The sequence below is a fragment of the Bos taurus genome, chromosome 1 (assembly GCF_002263795.3).
Source record: "Bos taurus isolate L1 Dominette 01449 registration number 42190680 breed Hereford chromosome 1, ARS-UCD2.0, whole genome shotgun sequence".
Taxonomy (NCBI): Eukaryota; Metazoa; Chordata; class Mammalia; order Artiodactyla; family Bovidae; genus Bos; species Bos taurus.
The window spans coordinates 98,965,148-98,986,880 of record NC_037328.1 but is presented as its reverse complement, the minus strand read 5'-3'; the positions used below and the strand labels follow the sequence as shown (position 1 = coordinate 98,986,880).

General features: G+C 38.8%; 1 protein-coding gene across 1 annotated transcript in view; it reads left to right on the top strand.

The window, feature by feature from the left end:
- The window catches only part of EGFEM1 (EGF like and EMI domain containing 1), a 693,443-nt gene that overhangs the window by 243,685 nt on the left and 428,025 nt on the right, over positions 1–21,733 (top strand). The window lies entirely within an intron of this gene.

The window sequence follows — 21,733 nt, the reverse complement described above, 5'->3', positions numbered from 1 at the left end:
TTTTCTTATACAGAAGATTTCTAAAACAACAGATCCATTCCCTATTATGTAGATTTTCTCAATATACAATTTTCACAGCCAGACCATTGGTGTTGGATGATGAAGAATTCTGATTTTCCTCACTAAGATCAATGTCTAAAGGAAAAACTTAGAAATATACTTTTTGATTTAGAGAAAGGAAATAAGGAGAAAATAATATCCAAATCTGCTTGGTGTTTAAATAGGAGAGAGAAAGCTGGCAAATGTCCTTCTAGTAAGCGTGAGTAGCACTAAATCTTTTCCTCTTGTATTTGTGATTTTGATTTTTAAAATACTGATTTCCAAGCTCTCATTTGTAGCTTAAAGGATACCTTTTAAAGATACTTTATTTTATTATTTTCTAAATTTATTTTCTTAATATATATTAAGTTATTATATCCTGTTACTGTTTAGAGCTAAGTGTCATAAAATATGTCTCTGAAAAAGTGAGTAAGTCTCTAAGATAACCAGTTGTTGTTTCTTAGTTGCTAAGACGTGTCTGACTCTTTTTTTGTGACTCCACGGATTGCAGACACCAGGTGTCCTTGTTCATGGCATTTCCCCGGCAGAAATACTTTTGAGTGGGTTGCCATTTCCTTCTCCAGAGGATCTTCCTGACTCAGGAATCTAACCCAGATCTCCTGCATTGCAGGTGGATTCTTTACCCCTGAGCCACTAAGGAAGCCTCAAGATAACCTCTTATGTTTATGAAGATACTTGAATGATCTGGCTAGAGAAAAACTCTAAGTGTATCGTTAAAGTATAACTTTTTTAAAAAGATAAAATCACAGTTCTTATATAAAGATAAACTGAACATATTTCAGAGATTTTATTTGACTCAATGAGTAAACCAATAAGAAGCTACAACTAATTCAAAGGAGAATTTACAGAAACATGTATCTGAGCAATAAAGAAAGCAAAAATGAATGTACAAGTAGATGCAAAAGTGCTCTGTCCATGAGGCAATAATGAATTGCATTTCACAGTCTCATTTTTCAGTTGCATTTCTATAGAGAGGAATGATCTGAAATATTTCCAGTAATTTACAGGGTTGTCAAATAGCTCCAGAACAATGAAAGGCAGAAGTTACCAAGAAAGATGCACCAAACAGGGCATTCAGCAGTCTTTTTGCCCTTTTAAAGCCTTTCCCAACTTTTCCTGAAAATAATTAAGCTGTTGATATGTCATCTTCCCATGAGCTCGATCATTAGGTGAAAGTCATGCATTTTTTTCTGTTAATTTTTATGAGAAAATATCTGGCAAAAATAGTTCAATTAGATTCAAACCAATAATTTTAGGGCAGCTATTAAGAACTATGATTCTTAAAATGAGTAGAATACACTTGCTGCAACCAGAGGCCATTTAACCTACTGAGATCAGCCAGGTCTGACATGTTATGTGCTCTGTGTAAATTTCAAAGTGCGGGTGAATGTTGGTGGAAGTGTTAACTTGGGTGGATCAGAGAGGGTAGCCTTTAATGATATTAAACTTTTGACTTCACTGAACCCGAAAGGGATCTTTGGGTAAAAAATGATCTTTTATCATCCATATCTGATTTTCCTCGTGTGTAACTACTGCAATTGAGGAGAGACTTTTCCTTTGTGAGGGTAGTCGAGTATGTAGTGCTGTACCTCAAATATATACACAAATTTTAATGCAAAGTTACTCCAAGTGGAGAATTTCTAGATCCAAGATACTACACCTACTCTGAAGATGCAGAAAAAAAGGTAATGAATGAAAAAAATGTTTTAAAGGTAAAAAATGGAAAATAGGAAACTCAGAAACTCAGGTTGAAGAATGCTGTGCCCACTGGGATGACCCAGAGGGATGGTATGGGTAGGGAGGGGGGGTTCAGGACTGGGAACACGTGTACACCCGTGGCGGATCCATGTTGATGTATGGCAAAACCAAAACAATAAAGTAATTAGCCTCTAATTGAAATAAATAAATTTAAATTAAAAAAAAAAAAGAAGAATGCTGTGCCCAAACTGGGATCTTACAAGTATGCTGCTAAGTCGCTTCAGTCGTGTCTGACTCTGTGCGACCCCATAGACGGCAGCCCATCAGGCTCCTCCATCCCTGGGATTCTCCAGGCAAGAACACTGGAGTGGGTTGCCATTTCCTTCTCCAATGCATGAAAGTTTAAAGTGAAAGGGAAGTCGCTCAGTCATGTCCGACTCTCAGCGACCCCATGGACTGGAGCCCACCAGCCTCCTCCATCCATGGGAGTTTCCGGGCAAGAGTACTGGAGTGGGGTGCCAGTGCATATCTGAAAACCAGTGGATGAGGCTGCCAGTGAACCTGATGAATACAATAGAGCAAGAATTTAGGGGAATTAAAGACCATAAGCCTTGTATCTTCTCACAAGACAGGGAAATTTGAATGCATCCTGAGAGAGTTTAGTAAAAGTCAATAATTACGTAGTTTTTAGTATGCTACTGTAGTCATTGAGTTCATTAGGATATATGCCTATTCATCTTGCTTTTGCTGGCACATTAATATCAAAATTTATTATAGCAAACTTTAACCATGCTCTTTTTTTGTAACAAAGTTTGAAAGCTTCCTATAGTCACTTTACTGAGCTCAGGGATGTACAAAGTAGCAAATATAATAGTTGAGTCCTGTCCTACTCATTAGTAGGGACAGATGATTCCCCAGGACTACTGAGAGATGTTCTTAGTAATAAAATTACAATAAAAAAATCACTGCTGTTTTAAGATGTGCTTCTGAGAGAAAGACTTTCATTTTAAAAGATAAAGAGGTTCTAACATGTCCTAGTCACCAGAATCTAAATTATCTTATGCTTGCTGCTAGAGTGTCCTAAACACAAATACTTGGGATCTCTTTCCTTAACTGGCATGCAATAAATTACCGAAATGAATAAAATAGAGGTAGTTAAATCAATTTTGACTCCTTCTAAACTAATGACATCAATAAATTTTATTTATGTAAAATAAATTGTACATACAGTAGATACATACTCTTCCTCTTTATAAAACTCTGCTGCTGTAGTCCCTAAGTTGTTGGCTAAATATTGTGGAGGCACTTTGGTCCAGCATGGAGATTGACTTCTATTTCTCAGACTGTCATTTCCTAACTTTGCAATGGTCTTCTTGACTGGACAGGATACAAGTTCTAGATAAAGGTTTTTGTTTCTTTTAAATAAACTTTGCATTTTCTAATACAAAAGAGAAGAATACAAGATTAAAGATAAAAATTTTTGCAAACAGATTTCCTGGAAATTTCAGTATGTTTGAGCACTGAAGATATGGCTATAGAATTAATAGAATCAGTTAAAAATTGTCAACTGTTAAAAAGATAGTTAATAAGAATTGATTAAATATATGTGAGATTTGAATCTGCAGGTGTATTGTAACATAAAAAATAGAACTTTGCACATACGTTGCTGATGGACTTTAAGGAGTTAGGGGAAATAGATATTTTCTGCACCTCCAGGAAAAAAGATGATGATATCCTCAGTTTTTAACTAAAATATTGCCAATGTAAGATCCTTCTTTCCTCTTGAGGTAATGTTAAAATAAGTGTTCTGGTTGATTGGTAATAAAGAAAATGAAATAATTTACCTTCAATTTGGGAAGAGAATCCTCTCTAGTGAATATAAGTGGCAAATAGAAAAGTCTCTGTAGCATAAAAGTGATTTGATACTTGATTTGGAGTTGGGAGGCATCTGTTGGATGCTGTCTTGCTACTTGTTAACTATTTATCCTTAGGAATATTGTGAAACGGTATCCTCTATCCTCATATTTGAAGTGAAGTAGTGATACCACCATAGGATAGTTAGGGATAAATTAAATACAACCTGACTTCATTTCTAGCATATGAGAAGCATCCATTAAGTATTTCTTGGCATTACCTCTTTCTAAAATCTGGCTGGAATGACCCATGAAACAATTCAGTTTGTTTGTTTTGATGCTATGAGAGCCATCCTTGTCTGTTTCACTGCAGCATAGAGGTACCACTTCCTATCATATTACTAACAGAGGCATATGCTAGTGTTTCCGGATGATGCTAATATATCTGGGTGAAATAGTAAAAGCTACAAAGATGTGTAATTTGAAAAAAGCCTCTCAACTGATTCTGCTATGATTCTTTCTAATTGGAGAGTTGGCATAATTATACATTTTTTTCTGAAGTACATTGATGACAAGAAGAGGGCCTGTGAATGAACTGCACAATTTGTCTGACTCTAGAAATATACACAGTGTAATTGTCACATTATTATTGTGGATTATAAATTAATCGCTCATCCTCTTCAGGTGAGCTGTTAAGATTCAAGCCAGTAGACTTGAGGACTCAGAGCATCAAGGTGGTGTGGCCAGGGAACTGATTTTTTCTTTCACTTATTTTAATCTACTTTTTTGCCCAGAAATGGACTATACTTTTCCCTTGAAATCTGCACTGTCCAATCGGCCAGGCTTCTCAAACCAGAGATAGTCTTAGGCATAGTTTTAAAAACAAATGACATCCCATCAGTAGAATGAGAAATCCTTTCTCGAAGACTACTTACTGGTTTTAACAAAAGGGGAAAAAGTTTAATAATAGAGATTGGACTTCTAAGTATGTTGTTTTTCTTGGGCACATTGTATATGCTGAAAAGTTAATGCTGTTTTTAAAGTTAATTCATGATAATTGAACTGAAGTGCTGGGAAAGTGCTGTTAGAGAGTCTATTTATGAACCTTGTGCCCTCTTTGTCAATTCAGTAAAAGCACTGCTCCGGGAAAGAAAGGAGAGTGAGCTGACTGCATGGTGTGTGCTTAGTCATATGTGCCTCCTTCTCCCCGAAAGTATCTGTTTTTCTAAGTGCTGCTTTTCTTTTAATCCGTCCACCTCATTGAGTCAGCAGGCCTGCTAGCCCCATTATCACTCTACTTTGAAGTCCGGGAAGGGCTGCTGAAATGTATTTTGGTAGCTATTCACTGCAAATCACTTTTGTTGCTCTGAGGTGTAGATCAGAGTGGACAAGATGAATTAGGGGAGAAGAATGTGTGGGCACCAGTGAATTAAATAAACTACTGTTTGGATGATCACATTGACAGGTATTTTAAGTAAATACAATTCCCAGGCTTTGTTGGGCTGTGGGATATTGTTTTATCCTGAGTGTTGCTAGGGGTGAAGCCTTCGTAGGAAGCGTTACACTTTTCCCCAGCGATTCCATTTTATAATGAATGGCTAAAACTGGGTAACTAACAGCTTTTATCTTCAACCATAGCAGGTTAATTGGCCTATGCTCTGTTCAAACACTGGGATACCAAGAGAGCATTAAAATGGTCATTTCAGGTAATATTTCATTACATCCCTGATAAGTTACATGAAAACAAAGAGTAAAAGACCATATAGTAGTTTTTGTTCCTTTAAAAAAATATTTAGGTAAAAGAAATGAGAAAACTAGAATATGCAGATAATAGTAAATTTGGGGTGATGAGATTTGACATTTCCTTCCTTGCTTTCCTCATTACCTTCAACAAGTGTGAATTATAAGAAATTATAATAGTTATGAGAAAATTATAAACAAATAACTTTCAAAAAGAGTATGTACACATCAAAGAAATCATGCTTGTAAGCAAAAAGAAATTAGAAAGCAGGAAAGGCTGATTACAGTATATTTCTAATTAATTACCCAACTGTATTATTACCCTTTTCCTAATAATTGAGGCTTCCAGAAGCCCCTTTGCAAATACAATGATATTAAAGGAGAAACATATATCGACCAAGAACATGTAATTGTGAAAGAAATGTAGAAACAGTATCAATGTGTAAAGTCAAAAAATAATTGAATCCACAGTTGCTGCTTATCCTGAAAACAAGATCAGATGGCAGTTCTTTAGAGGTGATAAATTAGAGTATGTATGTTATTGTGTGCAAAACTATTTTAAAAGATTTGTAATACAAAATATTTATAATAAAAATTATTTCATGAACCAACAATATCATGCAAGCAAAGACAACTTCAGCTTGTGGGGGAATTGGCTGAGGTGCTCACAGCACCGCAGTTTAAAAATGGTTAGTCTGGGAGTTGGTCTGGAGATGATGGAGAGAACAAGGAGTCAGAATGGCTTTCTGTTAACTTCATTGGATTGTGTGGTTTCTTTGGACCTTGAGCTTCTAATCGGAAAATTGGAGAAAATAATAATAAAAAACTATTAAAGTTGTTAAATAAAAAGCATTTTTAAGGTGCCTAGGGAAATGCTTGCCAGAAAGCAGTGATTCAATGAATATTAGCTCTGTACTTGAATTTGGAGTCTCCCTTGGTGATTCAAATTTAATTATTGAAAAGGCTAATGGCTTCAAAAGTAGCCATTTTAGAGAATGAATTCACAGCAGGGAGAAAAAACTCAAGCAGTTATTCTTTCACAAAACTCCAAGAACAGGTCTTGGGCTAATTTATTCCATTTAGTACCAAATGGCCATGGAACAGCAATTTTTAAAATTTCTATCATTTGTTTGGGTTCATATTTGACTTTGATAAGTTCACAAGTGCAGAGATTCTTTCAGCTTGAGAACAAGTTGAATTTTCATCATAGAAACTTCGTATCCAGCAGGTTGATTGGCAGCCATTCTAAGGGAGAGATCAGAAGCAGAATAACAAGGTGGTGGCAATTAAAGACCGAACTGTTGAGTAAGGAAATTTGGTTGGAATTTCATCATTGTGAAATCTATTTGACTTCCATCATCCTTACAATGTATTAAATCTAGACAGTGTATTAAAAAGCAGAGATATCACTTTGCCGACCAAAGTCCATACAGTCAAAGCTATGGTTTTTCCAGTAGTTGTGTATGGATGTGAGCATTGGACCATGAAGAAGACTGAACTCCAAAGAATTGATACTTTCAAATTTGTGGTGCTGGAGAAGACTCTTTGAGAGTCCCTTTGGCCACCTGATGTGAAGAGCTGACTCATTGGAAAAGCCCCTGATGCTGGGAAAGATCGAAGGCAAAAGGAAAAGGGGGCAGCAGAGGATGAAATGTTTGGATAGACTCAGTGGACATGAATCTGAGCAAACTCTAGGAGATAGTGAAGGACAGGGAAGCCTGGAGTGCTGCAGTCCACGGGGTCACAAAGAGCTGGACATGACTTTTTGACTGAACAACAACAACAACAAAAATTCTTACATCGAGAAAAAAAAATCAAGTCTAACTTTTCAAAAGAATAATTTTTGTAGGGGAAAGGAGATGCTAAAACAGGTTTATGAAATTACATCCTCTGAAGTGTTGTATAAAACAGTACTCTCTCTGATATGTAATTTGCCTTTAAACCATTCAGAAGAGTCTGGATGGTGACTGTTATCCAAGTCTTTATCTAAAAAATTCAGTGGTAGGGCAGTATCTGTACCTGGTGAAGTCTCTGATGGAACATCTATTCAGCTAAGACATGGAGGTGAAGGCTTTTTCTGGGGTCACAATGATACCACAGTTAAATCCAGCTTGTAAAAGCAGAGACATTGGTTTTCTATCTTACATCTTTGAGTCCATTTTATTTTAAAATCATTGCAGCCTAGATTTCTTTTACCTGTTTTCAAGTTGCAGTAATTCTGAAATAATCATTCACCAATCACAACACAAAATATTCTCTAAGGCTTTCACACTACTCTATAAAACAAAGCAATTCTATGATCATAAAAAGCTTTAAACATCTGAATTGGGTCTGGGAAAGAGTACTGTGTAATATCTTTTCAGACTTGTAAAGCACAGAGAAATGGATAGTATTCGACATATGGAGTTGTTCATTTTGCAGAACACTTGCTATCAGATGTTCTTAAATAACAGGATGAGGAACACATGCTTAATTAGCTCAATTGTCTGTGGATAACCGTGGTGACGCTCAACTTTCCTTTCAGTTTCAAGTTTATGATGCCTTGGAAATTCTCTCTGAAATTTGCTCTAGCATATAATGCTTGTACATTGTGCTTTAATAAAATTATCCAGCCCTAGTGAAATCCTGCTGTAGTCCATCAAAATATTTCTACTCAGCAATAATATTATCACATAAAGCTACACCCATACCTTAAACTTACAATTTTATGGGCTATGTTTTGAAGATATAATATTCTACAAATTTTATTCAATTGTGAACACATTTTCCCATTACCTTTTATTTTTAAAAATTACAATCTTTGCCTTTAATATTAGATCTAATAATATTAATATCTCTTTTGGTCATCTAGTCATTGAATGGCTATTTTAGGTGTCATGAAATCAAATGCTTATATCAATAGTAGGGAGAAGAAATAATTATGGAGAATTGGAACTGTTCCAGTGTAGCAGCAGGGGTCTCGTGTGTGCATATGTATCAGTTCCCTATTGCTGCTGTAACAAATTGCCACAAACGTGGTGACTTGAACACAAATTTATTTTCTTACAGTTCTAAAGATGAGAAGTCTGAAATGGGTCTCTGAGCTAAAGTCAAGGTGTTGGCAGTGATATGGAGGCTCTAGGGGAAAGTTTTCTCCTTGTCTTTTCTATCTTATGTCTGCTGCCTGCATTTCTTGGCTCCTGGCTGTCTTCCATCCTCAAAGTCACCAGTGGCCAGTGAAGCCTTTCCCACCCTGTACCACTCTGACCCTGATTCTTTTTCTTTCCTTTCCCATGTTTAAAGGACACCTATTGCTTATGTTGGGTCCACCTGGATAATCCAAGATAATCTACTTAACATCCATTTATTACCAACATTAATTCCATATGGAACCTTGATCCCTGCTTTCTATATAATATATTCACAGGTACTGGAGATCAGGGCATGGATATTTGTGGGGTTGGGGCTTCCCTGGTGGCTACTGGTGAAGAATCTGTCACTGCAGAAGACTGGGCTTGGAAAATCCCCTGGAGGAGATAATGGCAACCCATTCCAGTATTCTTGCCTGGAAAAATCCCACAGAGAAGCCTGGCAGCTATAGTCCATGGGGTCACAAAAGAGTCAGACATTACTGAGTAACTAAACAATAGCAAATTGGTAAGGTGACAATTATTCTGTCCAACATGGAATGTATTTCCATTTTAAAATAAGCCTCAAAGTGATGTTTCAGGTAAAATATCTGGATATTTAAATGTTTGAAACTAATTATAGCTTTTTAAAACTATACCATATATGGGATCTCAGTAGGACCATTTAAGTCTACAGGCTGTCTATTTACAACCACTTGTCTATCTCATGTCTGACTCTATGCAAAGTATCATGCCTTTTGACTTACGGTTTTTCAGTCTAACTGAGGAAGAAGATGGCTCAGCAGCTAAAGAATCCACCTGCAATGCAGGGAGGGAGATGGGAGATGCAGGTTTGATCCCTGGGTTGGGAAGATCCCCTGGAGAAGGAAATTTAAACCACTACAGCATTATTTCCTGGAAAACCCCATGAACAGAGAAATCTGGCGGGCAACAGTTTATGGGGTCGCAAGAGTTGAATACAACTTAGCAAGTAAGCACAGAAACATTTAAGCATGTCTGCACAACAGTATGTGAACAACACGGTATGAGGAACATTATGTAGGAGGGTGCTTAGGGGATGATCAATGTAGGGTAAAATAAGGTAGTTCTTGGGAAAAAAATAAGGATCTGTATTGATGAAGGACATTTAAAAGATGTTATGATTAGACAGTTAGCTTCTAAGCAGCAGGCATAAGAAAGAACAGGGTGTGTATTGATAGACACACTTAGAAGCTGATCTTGCTGGGGTAGGAGGGATCAGTTTGGGGCAGATCAAATGATGTAGTGACACAGGTAATATACAGCTTCAAGGCTTTCTTTAGAGTTTGGCTTTATTTTGATACACATTAAGTTGTTTTGGATTCTTGGGCCAAAGAAACAGGTAGATATAATACTGGCTAAGAGAGTTATTTTGAGAGTTATCATAACAGAAATGAAAGCATAGAGACCAGAAAGATGACTCTTTCAGCTATCCAGGTATGCAGTAATGAGAAATCTATACTGAGGTGCTTGATGTGGATTGAAAAACACCTAAAAGCCATTTCAGAGAAAGGATCAGCCGGGTTAGTGAATGACTGGCTTGGAGGAACTAATGAGATAAAGGTAATGATAAGATTTCAAGCCCAGGGACCAGGAGGATGATGGAATCATGGGCTGAGATACATAGATTTAGGTAATTAAAAACATTGGATTAGATGACTTTTTTCCCCCCAAGGGAAAAGAACATGGGGCCAAGGACCAGGCTTTAAGTCATGCCTATATTAGAGCAGTAGGAAAAAGATGAAGGAGCAGAGGACAGAGGGAAAGCAGAACCATCATAATACAGTGCCTGGACAATCAGGGAGGTGGGTAGTTTTAGGATAAGGGGAAAAAAAGTATTCTGCGATAACAAGTACAGTTTTGTTTTGTTTTTCCAACATGAGAGTTGTTTGATAGAGAAGGTGAGGGCAAGATAAAGAAAACTTGTTCAAAAGAGTTGGCAATGGAATTTGAGGTGGAGATGGAATGCTCATTGAAGGTGAGAAGAGAAGTTCCTAGATTTGTTCATCTTGAAATGGTTACAAGATAGGAAAAGGCCACAGAAGAACCGAGAGTGATGTTCCTGAAGAGGTAGATGTAATAGACAACTTTGAAGTAGGTGCCACTTGACAGCATCTTTCAGACGTGCTCTTCTGCCTTTAGGGTGAGCCCAGGACACCGTGTCTGGTCTGTGACCTCACCCTATTGGCTGAAATATATTTTCAGAGAGAAGGAATGGGCACCTGACTCAACCTAGGTCAATCATAATCTCTTTTTCTCGAATTTCCTCAGGGAGCCGGAGAAATGTGTCATTTATTTTTGTGGATGATCGCAAATGTAGACACGTAAACATAGGTTCTGAATGTATTATTTATTTAACTATGTATATGTACATTACAGCAGAGAGAATCAGTCCAGTGATGAGAGAGAGAGAAAGAGACGCAGGGAGCAGAGTCAGGGAGAAAAATGCTAACGCTGTGTTCCTGTTGGCTTTCTTTTCTCTACTTTGAACATCTGAAGTTTTCCCTCTTCCTCTGGATTTCTATGTTTAGTTGTTACCTTTCCCACACATTCTCTTCTTGGCTTAGAATCATTTCAGATCTGTCGCTCAGTCGTCTCCGACTCTTTGGGACCCCATGGACTGCAGCACGCCAGGTCTCCCTGTCCAGCACCAACTCCTGGTGTTTACTTGAACTCATGTCCATTGAGTCCGTGATGCCATCCAACCATCTCAACGTCTGTCATCCTCTTCTCCTGCCTTCAGTCTTTCACAGCATCACAGTCTTTTTCAATAGGTCAGTACTTCGAATCAGGTGGCCAAAGTATTGGAGTTTCAGCTTCAGCATCAGTCTTCCAATGAATATTCAAGACTGATTTTCTTTAGGATGGATTGGTTGGATCTCCTTGGAGTCCAAGGGACTCTCAAGAGTCTTCTACAACACCACAGTTCAAAAGCATCAATTCTTTGGTGCTCACTTTCTTTATAGTCCAACTCTCACATCCATACATGATCACTGGAAAAACTATAGCCTTGACTAGACAGACCTTTGTTGGCAAAGTAATGTCTCTGCTTTTTAATATGCTGTCTAGGTTGGTCATAATTTTCTTCCAAGGAGTAAGTGTCTTTTAAATTCATGGCTGCAGTCACCATTTGTAGTGATTTAGGAGCACCCTCCCCCCAACCCAAAATGAAGTCTCGCACTGTTTCCCCAACTATTTGCCATGATGTGATGGGACCAGATGCCATGATCTTATTTTTCTGAATGTTGAGCTTTAAGCCAACTTTTTCACTCTCCTCTTTCACTTTCATCAAGAGTCTCTTTAGTTCTTCTTCACTTTCTGCCATAAGGGTGGTGTCATCTGCATATCTGAGGTTATTTATGTTTCTCCTGGCAATCTTGATTCCAGCTTGTGCTTCATCCAGCTCAGCATTTCTTATGATGTACTCTGCACATACGTTAAATAAGCAGGGTCACAATATACAGCCTTGATGTACTCCTTTCCCTATTTGGAACCAGTCTGTTGTTCCATGTCCAGTTCTAACTGTTGCTTCCTGACCTGCATACAGGTTTCTCAAGAGGCAGGTCAGGTGGTCTGGCATTCCCATCTCTTGAAGAATTTTCTGGTTTGTTGTGATCCACACAGTCAAAGGCTTTGGCATAGTCAAAAAGCAGAAGTAGGTGTTTTTCTGGAACTCTCTTGCTTTTTCGATGATCTAGCAGATGTTGGCAGTTTGATCTCTGGTTCTTCTGCCTTTTCTAAATCCAGCTTGAACATCTGGAAGTTCATGGTTCACATACTGTTGAAGCCTGGCTTGGAGAATTTTTAACATTACTTTACTAGTGTGTGAGATGAGTGCAATTGTGCGGTAGTTTGAGCATTTTTTGGCATTGCCTTTCTTTGGGTTTGGAATGAAAACTGACCTTTTCCAGTCCTGTGGCCACTGCTGAGTTTTCCAAATTTGCTGGCATATTGAGTGCAGCACTTTCACAGCATCATCTTTTAGGATTGGAAATAGCTTGACTGCAATTCCATCACCTCCACGAGCTTTGCTGGTAGTGATGCTTCCTAGGGACCACTTGACTTCACATTCCAGGATGTCTGGCTCTAGGTGAGTGATCACACCATTGTGATTATCTGGGTCATGAAGATCTTTTCTGTATAGATCTTCTGTGTATTCTTGCCACCACTACTTAATATTTGCTGCTTCTGTTATGTCCATACCATTTCTGTTCTTTATTGTGCCCCTCTTTGCATGAAATGTTCCCTTGGTATCTCTAATTTTCTTGAAGAGATCTCTAGTCTTTTTCATTCTATTGTTTTCCTCTATTTCTTTGCACTGATCACTGAGGAAGGCTTTCTTATCTCTCCTTGCCATTCTTTGGAACTCTGCATTCAATTGTGTATATCTTTCCTTTTCTCCTTTGCCTTTCGCTTCTCTTATTTTCTCAGCTCTTTGTAAGGCATCCTCAGACAACCATTTTGCCTTATTGCGTTTCTTTCCCTTGGATACGGTCTTGATCCTTGCCTCCTATACAATGTCACGAACCTCCGTCCATAGTTCTTCAGGCACTCTATCAGATCTAATCCCTTGAATCTGTTTCTTACTTCCACTGTATAATCAGAAGGGATTTAATTTAGGTCACACCTGAATGGTCTAGTGGTTTTCCCTATTGTCTTCAATTTAAGTCTGAATTTGGCAGTAAGGAGTTCATATCTGAGCCACAATCAGCTCCCGGTCTTGTTTTTGCTGACTGTATAGAGCTTCTCCATCTTTGACTGCAAAGAATATAATCAATCTGATTTCAGTATTGACCATCTGGTGATGTCCATGTGTAGAGTCTTCTCTTGTGTTGTTGGAAGAGGGTGTTTGCTATGACCAGTGTGTTCTATTGGCAAAACTCTATTAGCATTTGCCCTGCTTCATTCTGTCCTCCAAGGCCAAATTTGCCTGTTACTCCAGGTATTTCTTGACTTCCTGCCTTTGCCTTTCAGTCCCCTAAAATGAAAAGGACATCTCTTTTGGGTGTTAGTTCTAGAAGGTCTTGTAGGTCTTTATAGAACCATTCAACTTCAGCTTCTTCAGCATTACTATTTGGGGCATAGACTTGGATGTCCCAAGTCTTAGAATAGGCTTAGAATAGGTTGAGGGAATTCTGTTACTTTAAACCAAAAGAGCCATGAATAAGACACTGGCTTAGATGGTGAGGAATAAGACACTAGGAAAGGTTAAATCTAGAACATTGACATTTTGAGTATAGTTCTTCCTCAAGTGATAAGGAAGTGGAGAGTTGGTACAATGAGAGATATGGGAAACCAAAAAACCACAAAAGGTACTTTGGAAGCTTGCATTCTTTACCCTACAATTAGTTCAAGCCTGACTTTAAAAATACTTCTGAGAAGTCTTCTTTAAGTCACTATCCTAGGTAAGGTGCCCTTTCCATATATTATCGCTCACAAGAATGTCCCCATCACAGCATTTCTTATACTGTATTTAAGTTGCATCTGATCCTATCACTTCATGGCAAGTAGAAGGGGAAATGTGGAAGCAGTGACATATTTCCTCTTCTTGGGCTCTTAAATCACTGTGGATGATAATGACTGCAGCCATGAAATTAGAAGACAATTGCTTATTGGCAGGAAAGCTATAACAAACCTAGACTGTGTGTTAAAAAGCAAAGATACCACTTTGCTGACAAAGATCCATAGAGTCAAGGCGATGGTCTCTCCAGTAGTCATGTATGGATGTGCGAGCTGGACAATAAAGAAGGCAGAGTGCCTAAAAATTGATGCTTTTGAACTGTGGTGCTGGAGAAGATTCTTGAAAGTCCCTTGGACAGCAAAAATATCAAACTAGTCATTCTTAAAGGAAATCAACCCTGAATACTCTTGGAAGGACTGATGCCAAAGCTGAAGCTCCAGTCCTTCAACCACCTGATGCAAAGAGCCGACTCACTGGAAAAACCCAACTCATTGGAAAACAGACTAATGCTGGGAAAGTTTGAAGACAGAAGAAGAGGGTGACAGAGGATGAGATGGTTGAATGGCATCACCAATTCAATGGACTTTAACTTGGGCAAACTCTGGGAGATGGTGAGGGATAGGGAAGCTTGGTGTGCTGCAGTCCATGGGGTCGCAAAGAGTCGGACACGACCTGGTCAGTGAACATCAATAGTTGTGGGTGCACTTGTCTATACTCAACCTCCAGACTTTAAGCTCGATGTGTCAGGGATCATGTACATTTGTTAAGAATACTTCATATCATCCCAGTGGAGACCAATACTTTTCCATTTTGCACAATTGAAACAGCTCTTCCCTAAAATGTTTAGAGTATAAATTTAGAGTAGAATCATGCATGAGATCTTGCATGCATGAGAACTTGCTTGAAGATGGTAAATATGTTAATTTGTTATTACAGTTATGAAGTATTTAAACTAATTTACTTAGAGCTTTTTTTGAAAGTAGTTGATTTGTTTTGAAAGTAATTAATGGTAATAAATAAATCTCAAGATGTTATTACTTGATGATTTTTAGGGGTCTAGATCTTCTAAATACTAATATAGAGGGAAAGGAAAAGACAGAAGGCTCCGATGATTTATTTTAGCAGAAAATCTGTTAAGGTATTGAATGTGTAGTTAGAGGGAATGTGATTAAAAAAACAAATCAAGAAAGGAAATAACCAGCTATCTCCTTTTAAATAGTTGGGCACTTCACTGGTCAGTACTAGTAGCATACAGCTTTTGCAAGCTTTGGATCAAGAATCCCACCCTTTCAAGCAGGTCTTCATGTTCATTGCTTACTCCTCAAATGATTTCAAAGTAGAAGAAATTGACCTGTAGCCCTTTTTCACATTAAGGCCAGAGACCTTTAATAGTAAGGAGAAAGTATAACAGTGGTATGACTATGGACATAGTTTGAATCTTGCATAGATTATTTTGGATTTTTAGGGTATAAAAAAAGTGGTAAGCTTAACCTTTATTTTCAGGACTCGATCTTTATAGACGCATGCCATAGGTCACAGACAAATTTACCATCCCCTAAGAACTAATTTTAGCAGAGTTGACTCGTGTGTTTGACAACAGTTTTGAAGATGCAGAGTCCTTGGTTCTAAAGATAAGAACCCATTTATTCATTCATCTCCACAGCCTGCCTTTACCCTGCACTGGAAAGCAGCTGATGTATAAGGCAGAAGCCTTCCTTGTCTCTGCTGCATGTCAGGGCTGGCAGGTATTAGATTGTCAGTCCATCTGGGTCTTCTGTACGCACTTGAGCTATCTGAATCAATTTTTTTTTTCCCTCATTGAAACCCATTCCATCATCTTCTGAACATATTGATCTTCAGTCATGCACATACTCATCATACTCTTCGTGGTGTTTCTGCCTGCAGGCCTCTCCTTCTCATTATTTCTATATTGGTCACTCTGTCCTTACAGCTGATGCCAATCACACTTCTTACAAGTACATTTCAAAGGCGTTGAACCTCTGGTGTTTCACTCACAGGAAAATAACACTGAATCTCTCCTTTGTACCTGCAGTGTAGATTCACTTAGCTGATTTCATTTGAGCACTAGTCCAAAATTTCAAGAACTTTTGTAAAACTAAATGCACTTTCAACCACTCCCCATGTTCCCTTTTCACCTGATATGCAAGTGAAAAGAGAAGAGTTTCATGTAAGGCACACAGAGAACAATTGTACCATGGGAAAAAGAAAGGATCAAAATTAATCATGACCTGCAGTCATACTACCTTTGGCTATGATCATCTCAGATCTCTTATCTGAGAGGGGCCCAGCTGGTTGCATCTTTTAAATAGAGGACCCTGTGGGAGAGGCATGTGGTGGTTGGAAGTACTTCTCATGGTTCTGTTTGTGACACTGCATTCTGGCACTCTTGCATCTCTGCCTTTCTCAAGAAGCTATGTATCCTCACTGAATTTCTAGTAGAAATTTTCACAAGACTGTTACTTATCTGTTGTGGTCAATCTGTATTGATCCTACGTTACCAATTAGATAGTGTGTATTGACTCTACGTTACCTTTAAATGATTTGGTCCAATTAGATGCAATAAAAATAACAAAAATAGTAATAGTTAGACCTGATTGAGATGTTGAGAAATGCCAGCTGTTGTGCAGCCTGCTTCATCTCGTTAAATTCTCAATAATCTAAATTACCTCCTAGCCACAGACTACAGGTGAGGAAGCTGTGAATTAGAAACATCCAATTTCATCAACTTTGAGATATATATCGTCTTAGTCCATTCATGTTGCTAGGCTTGAGTAAATCATAAATATTTATTTCTCATAGTTCTGGAGGCTGGAAGTCCAATGTGAGGGCCTAGCATGGTCAGGCGGAGAAGGCAATGGCACCCCACTCCAGTACTCTTGCCTGGAGAATCCCATGGACGGAGGAGCCTGGTAGGCTGCAGTCCATGGAGTCGCTAAAAGTCAGACACGACTGAGCGACTTCATTTTCACTTTTCACTTTCATGCATTGGAGAAGGAAATGGCAACCCACTCCAGTGTTCTTGCCTGGAGAATCCCAGGGACGGGGGAGCCTGGTGGGCTTCAGTCTATGGGGTCGCACAGAGTCGGACACGACTGAAGCGACTTAGCAGCAGCAGCAGCAGCAGCAGCATGGTCAGATCATGGTGAAGGCTCTCTTCTGCCCTGCAGACTGCTGACTTCTGTGTCCTCCTGTGGCAGAAGGGGTTATGGAGATCTGTCAGGCCCCCTTTTATAAGGACACTAACCCCGTTTACAAGGGCAGAGCCTCCCAAAAGTCCCACCTCCTTAAACCATCACCAGGTGCATTAAGTTTTCGAGTATGCATTTTGATGGGACACAAACATTCAGACCCTAGCATACATTTTTCCCACATTTTCCCATCTCTCAAATTGGACTGTCGTATTATTAATGTATTTTATGAAGGTAAGTGGCAGTTCTGTTTTGTTTTACCGAATGGCACATAAACTACTTATATATCTTACTTACATTCACTGGTAGTTTTAGTTTAACAAAACGTGGCACCTTGTCCAAAGCCATCCAGTTAATACACATTAAGGCAGAGCAGAAACTCCATGCAATATTATCAAGTGTTACACTTCCAATAAATGAAGACTTGGAATGAGGTGGAGGCGTGCCAGCTGATTCGAAGTGGCCTGTTCTTAATGAAGTTGTGACATTTTTTTCCATGGCAAGAGTTGACACTGATAAAGGATTTGTAAAGACTTTTATTATTCTGGCTCTGGTTTTTAGGGAAAGCAATTAGGCAGGTTAAAGGACGCTATCTTAGTGTCATTGGAGAGAGAAAATAATCTTGGAAACTTCTTTCAGTTTTCCAAATTCCAATTCTGATACTTGCTATCAGATTCAGGGGAAGACCTTTGAGTCTCTTTGATTTTTTTGAATCATATATTCTCTGAACCTTTCCATCCTCTCTTCTGTGGTCCTGAGCAGTCCTTGAATATACAGGTTATCCTCCCAGGGTCCATCAGCCAATTAATCAAAGACAAGGGCAAACATCTCTTTGCTTAGGGACTGATAGTTTTCTGTTACACATTAGGAAATGTGTCTCAGAAGGCATTTATCTTTCTTTACTTGCTGTTCACATTGAAGAGTGAGAGAGTGAGAAAGGCAATAAATGGTCTCTCTTCCTTCTAAGCATTTCAGCATTCTTTGTATGGCTTCTCATGTTCCCCTGCCTCCTGTTTTAGTAGCACTTCAGAATGTCTCCCAGTCTGTTTTAGAGACAGTTTATTGGCTGTGATACTGAGAAACATGTAACTTATGTTTCTTAACTTTTTTCCTACTGTATTTTCCTTTCCAAAATAATACCACAAATGGCAACCATTTAAAAAGTAGGAACTTGTCAAGAGAATTTGAAAAAAAAAAATCATCCAATCCCCAACTTCTGTGATACAATGTTAATGAAATATTTTGGTATGCTGAAACCTTAATTTAACACTGCCCTGGTAAGTGAAACTGTCTTGTAATGAGTATCTTCAAGTCACAGAAAGTCTTGAAACATTTCCAAAGATGATCAGAGTTCTATAATACAAAATTTTATCCTGTAATAAGTCATATAAAGACTTTCAAATATTTAAGACATTCTCTCATCAAAGATCAACCTCACTTTAGTTGTTATATCAAATTTCTTATTGATCTTTGATCATGGTAAATGCTTATCTTGGGGATATTTGCGTAACTGGGTCATTTATGATAAGATGGGTATTCTTAAAACCAGAAATTAGATGCCAAATTCCAACTCTAATAACAGCTTTTTAAATCACAAGATTCTTTTTTTTAATGACTTGTGGGTTATTTTAGACCTTCTAAAACCATTATTCCAGCCTGTTCACTTATTCTTTGCCTGGAGATTATTTCTTTTTATTAAGCCTGCAAAAAGTTAAAGGTCAAAATCCCACCTGAAATAAGTTGGGGAGTTTCCAAATAGAAATTATTTCTCTTTCATCTTTCTCCCACCTGCCTTGTAATTTCTCATCCCTTGTCTGCCATCCAATTAATGCACATCAGCTTTGTTTGTCACCTCTGTTGAGAAATGTGGTTGAGTGATTAGTCCAATTTTATATTACTGTCTAACACATCACACATACGTTATTGAAACAAAATGCTGCAGATAGATTTGCCTGGTTCTGTACTTCAGTAATTTCTCACACAGTATTGCTATAAGCATCACTTCTTCGGAAACAAAGATACCTAGGTCTAGGTACGTAATTTGTGGAGCTAGGTCCCCCCTCCCCCCAAAAAAGGCACCTGGTCCCATCTGGAGGTGAGGAAGTCAGTCTTTTCCCCTCAGTCTAGTGGCCAGGTGACTTCCAAAGGATTTCACCCTCTAGCACTGGATACTGGATTAGGGGTGGACAAGAGGTGGCTCAGGAAGTAGGTAATAGATTCTTGCTAGGTGGACCGCTGAGTACATCATGGAGTTGGCAGGCTACCTGAGTACTGGGGTATACCTGACCTGCCTCCCTGCAATAATACTCAGGCTCCCTACCAGGGGCCAACCTGGTCAATTACCCCCTCACCACAGAGAGAGAGCAGTAGCAGCCCACAGTGGATCAGAGGCTGGTCTGGGACAAAGAGGCTGAGAACCCTTTCAGGGGATGCAGGACACTATGTGAATTAAAGTTCCAAACTCTGGTGCCGCTCCATTGACCCACTGAATTTCATTTACAAAGCACAAACTCAAAAATAAAGTGAGTAAGAATTTTAAGATGAGGGAGCTTCCCTGGTGGTCCAGTGGCTAAGAGTCCATACTCTTAATGCTCAGGGCCAGGGTTCGATCCTTGGTCAGGGGACTGGATCCCACATGCCGCAACTAAGACCTGGCACAGCTAAATAAATAAATGTTTTCTTTTAATTTTAAAAAGAATTTCAAGATGGTGACCACAGAGCACTAAAGCCATTTGCAAAATTATACTGGTTGCAAACCCTTGAAACCTTTCCTGAAAGATAATTGCTTCTGCTGTGAACTACTTATTTCAATTACTATATTTTTTGTTTAATGTTATAAATATTTATTCACAAGCATTTCTCCCCACTAGATTATTCACTGATGAGCAGTCTGGTGGAAGAAATGGTATCATTTTTGGAGTTCTCCTATTATATTTATAGTTGCCATATTGCATATAATAAGTTTATTAATTAGACAAGCAAAGCAAACAAAAAATACATGACATGAATGATACCTAAATCCTATCTTCTAGATTATTTAATTCAGGAATAGGGTAATTATGTGTACAATTTCCTTATATCTGCTTGAGTATTATATCCTTTTTCGGGTTTGAGGGGCCGGAGAGACTAGATAGAGGTTGCTTATTTTCCTTTGAGGGTTGTACCATGCTATTAGTCCATGGCTTTCCATTCTGGCTACAGATTACAATCACCTGGATATCATTTTATAAACACTGATGCATGGGCCCTTCACTCTAAGATTCTTATTTAATTGACTAGGAGATGAGAGCTGTTCCTTCAGTTCAGTTCAGTTCAGTCACTCAGTCGTGTCTGACTCTTTGCGACCCCATGAATCGCAGCACGCCAGGCCTCCCTGTCCATCACCAACTCCCGGAGTTCACCCAGACTCACATCCATCGAGTCAGTGATGCCATCCAGCCATCTAATCCTCAGTCGTCCCCTTCTCCTCCTGCCCCCAATCCCTCCCAGCATCAGAGTCTTTTCCAATGAGTCAACTCTTCACATGATGTAGCCAAAGTACTGGAGTTTCAGCTTTAACATCATTCCTTCCAAAGAAATCCCAGGGCTGATCTCCTTCAGAATGGATTGGTTGGATCTCCTTACAGTCCGAGGGACTCTGAAGAGTTCTCCAACACCACAGTTCAAAAGCATCAATTCTTTGCTGCTCAGCCTTCTTCACAGTCCAACTCTCACATCCATACATGACCACAGGAAAAACCATAGCCTTGACTAGACGAACCTTTGTTGGCAAAGTAATGTCTCTGCTTTTGAATATGCTATCTAGGTTGGTCGTAACTTTCCTTCCAAGGAGTAAGCGTCTTTTAATTTCATGACTGCAGTCACCATCTGCAGTGATTTTGGAGCCCAAAAAAATAAAGTCTGACACTGTTTCCACTGTTTCCCCATCTATTTGCCATGAAGTGATGGGACCAGATGCCATGATCTTCGTTTTCTGAACGTTGAGCTTTAAGCCAACTTTTTCACTCTCCACTTTCACTTTCCTCAAGAGGCTTTTTAGTTCCTCTTCACTTTCTGCCATAAGGGTGGTGTCATCTGCATATCTGAGGTTATTGATATTTCTCCTGGCAATCTTGATTCCAGCTTGTGCTTCCTCCAGCCCAGCGTTTCTCATGATGTACTCTGCATATAAGTTAAATAAGCAGGGTGACAATATACAGCCTTGACATACTCCTTTTCCTATTTGGAACCAGTCTGTTGTTCCATGTCCGGTTCTAACTGTTGCTTCCTGACCTGCATACAAACCTCTCAAGAGGCAGATCAGGTGGTCTCGTATTCCCATCTCTATCAGAATTTTCCACAGTTTATTGTGATCCACACAGTCAAAGGCTTTGGCATAGTCAATAAAGCAGAAATAGATGCTTTTCTGGAACTCTCTTGCTTTTTCCATGATCCAGCAGATGTTGGCAATTTGATCTCTTGTTCCTCTGCCTTTTCTAAAACCAGCTTGAACATCAGGAAGTTCACGGTTCACGTATTGCTGAAGCCTGGCTTGGAGAATTTTGAGCATTACTTTACTAGTGTGTG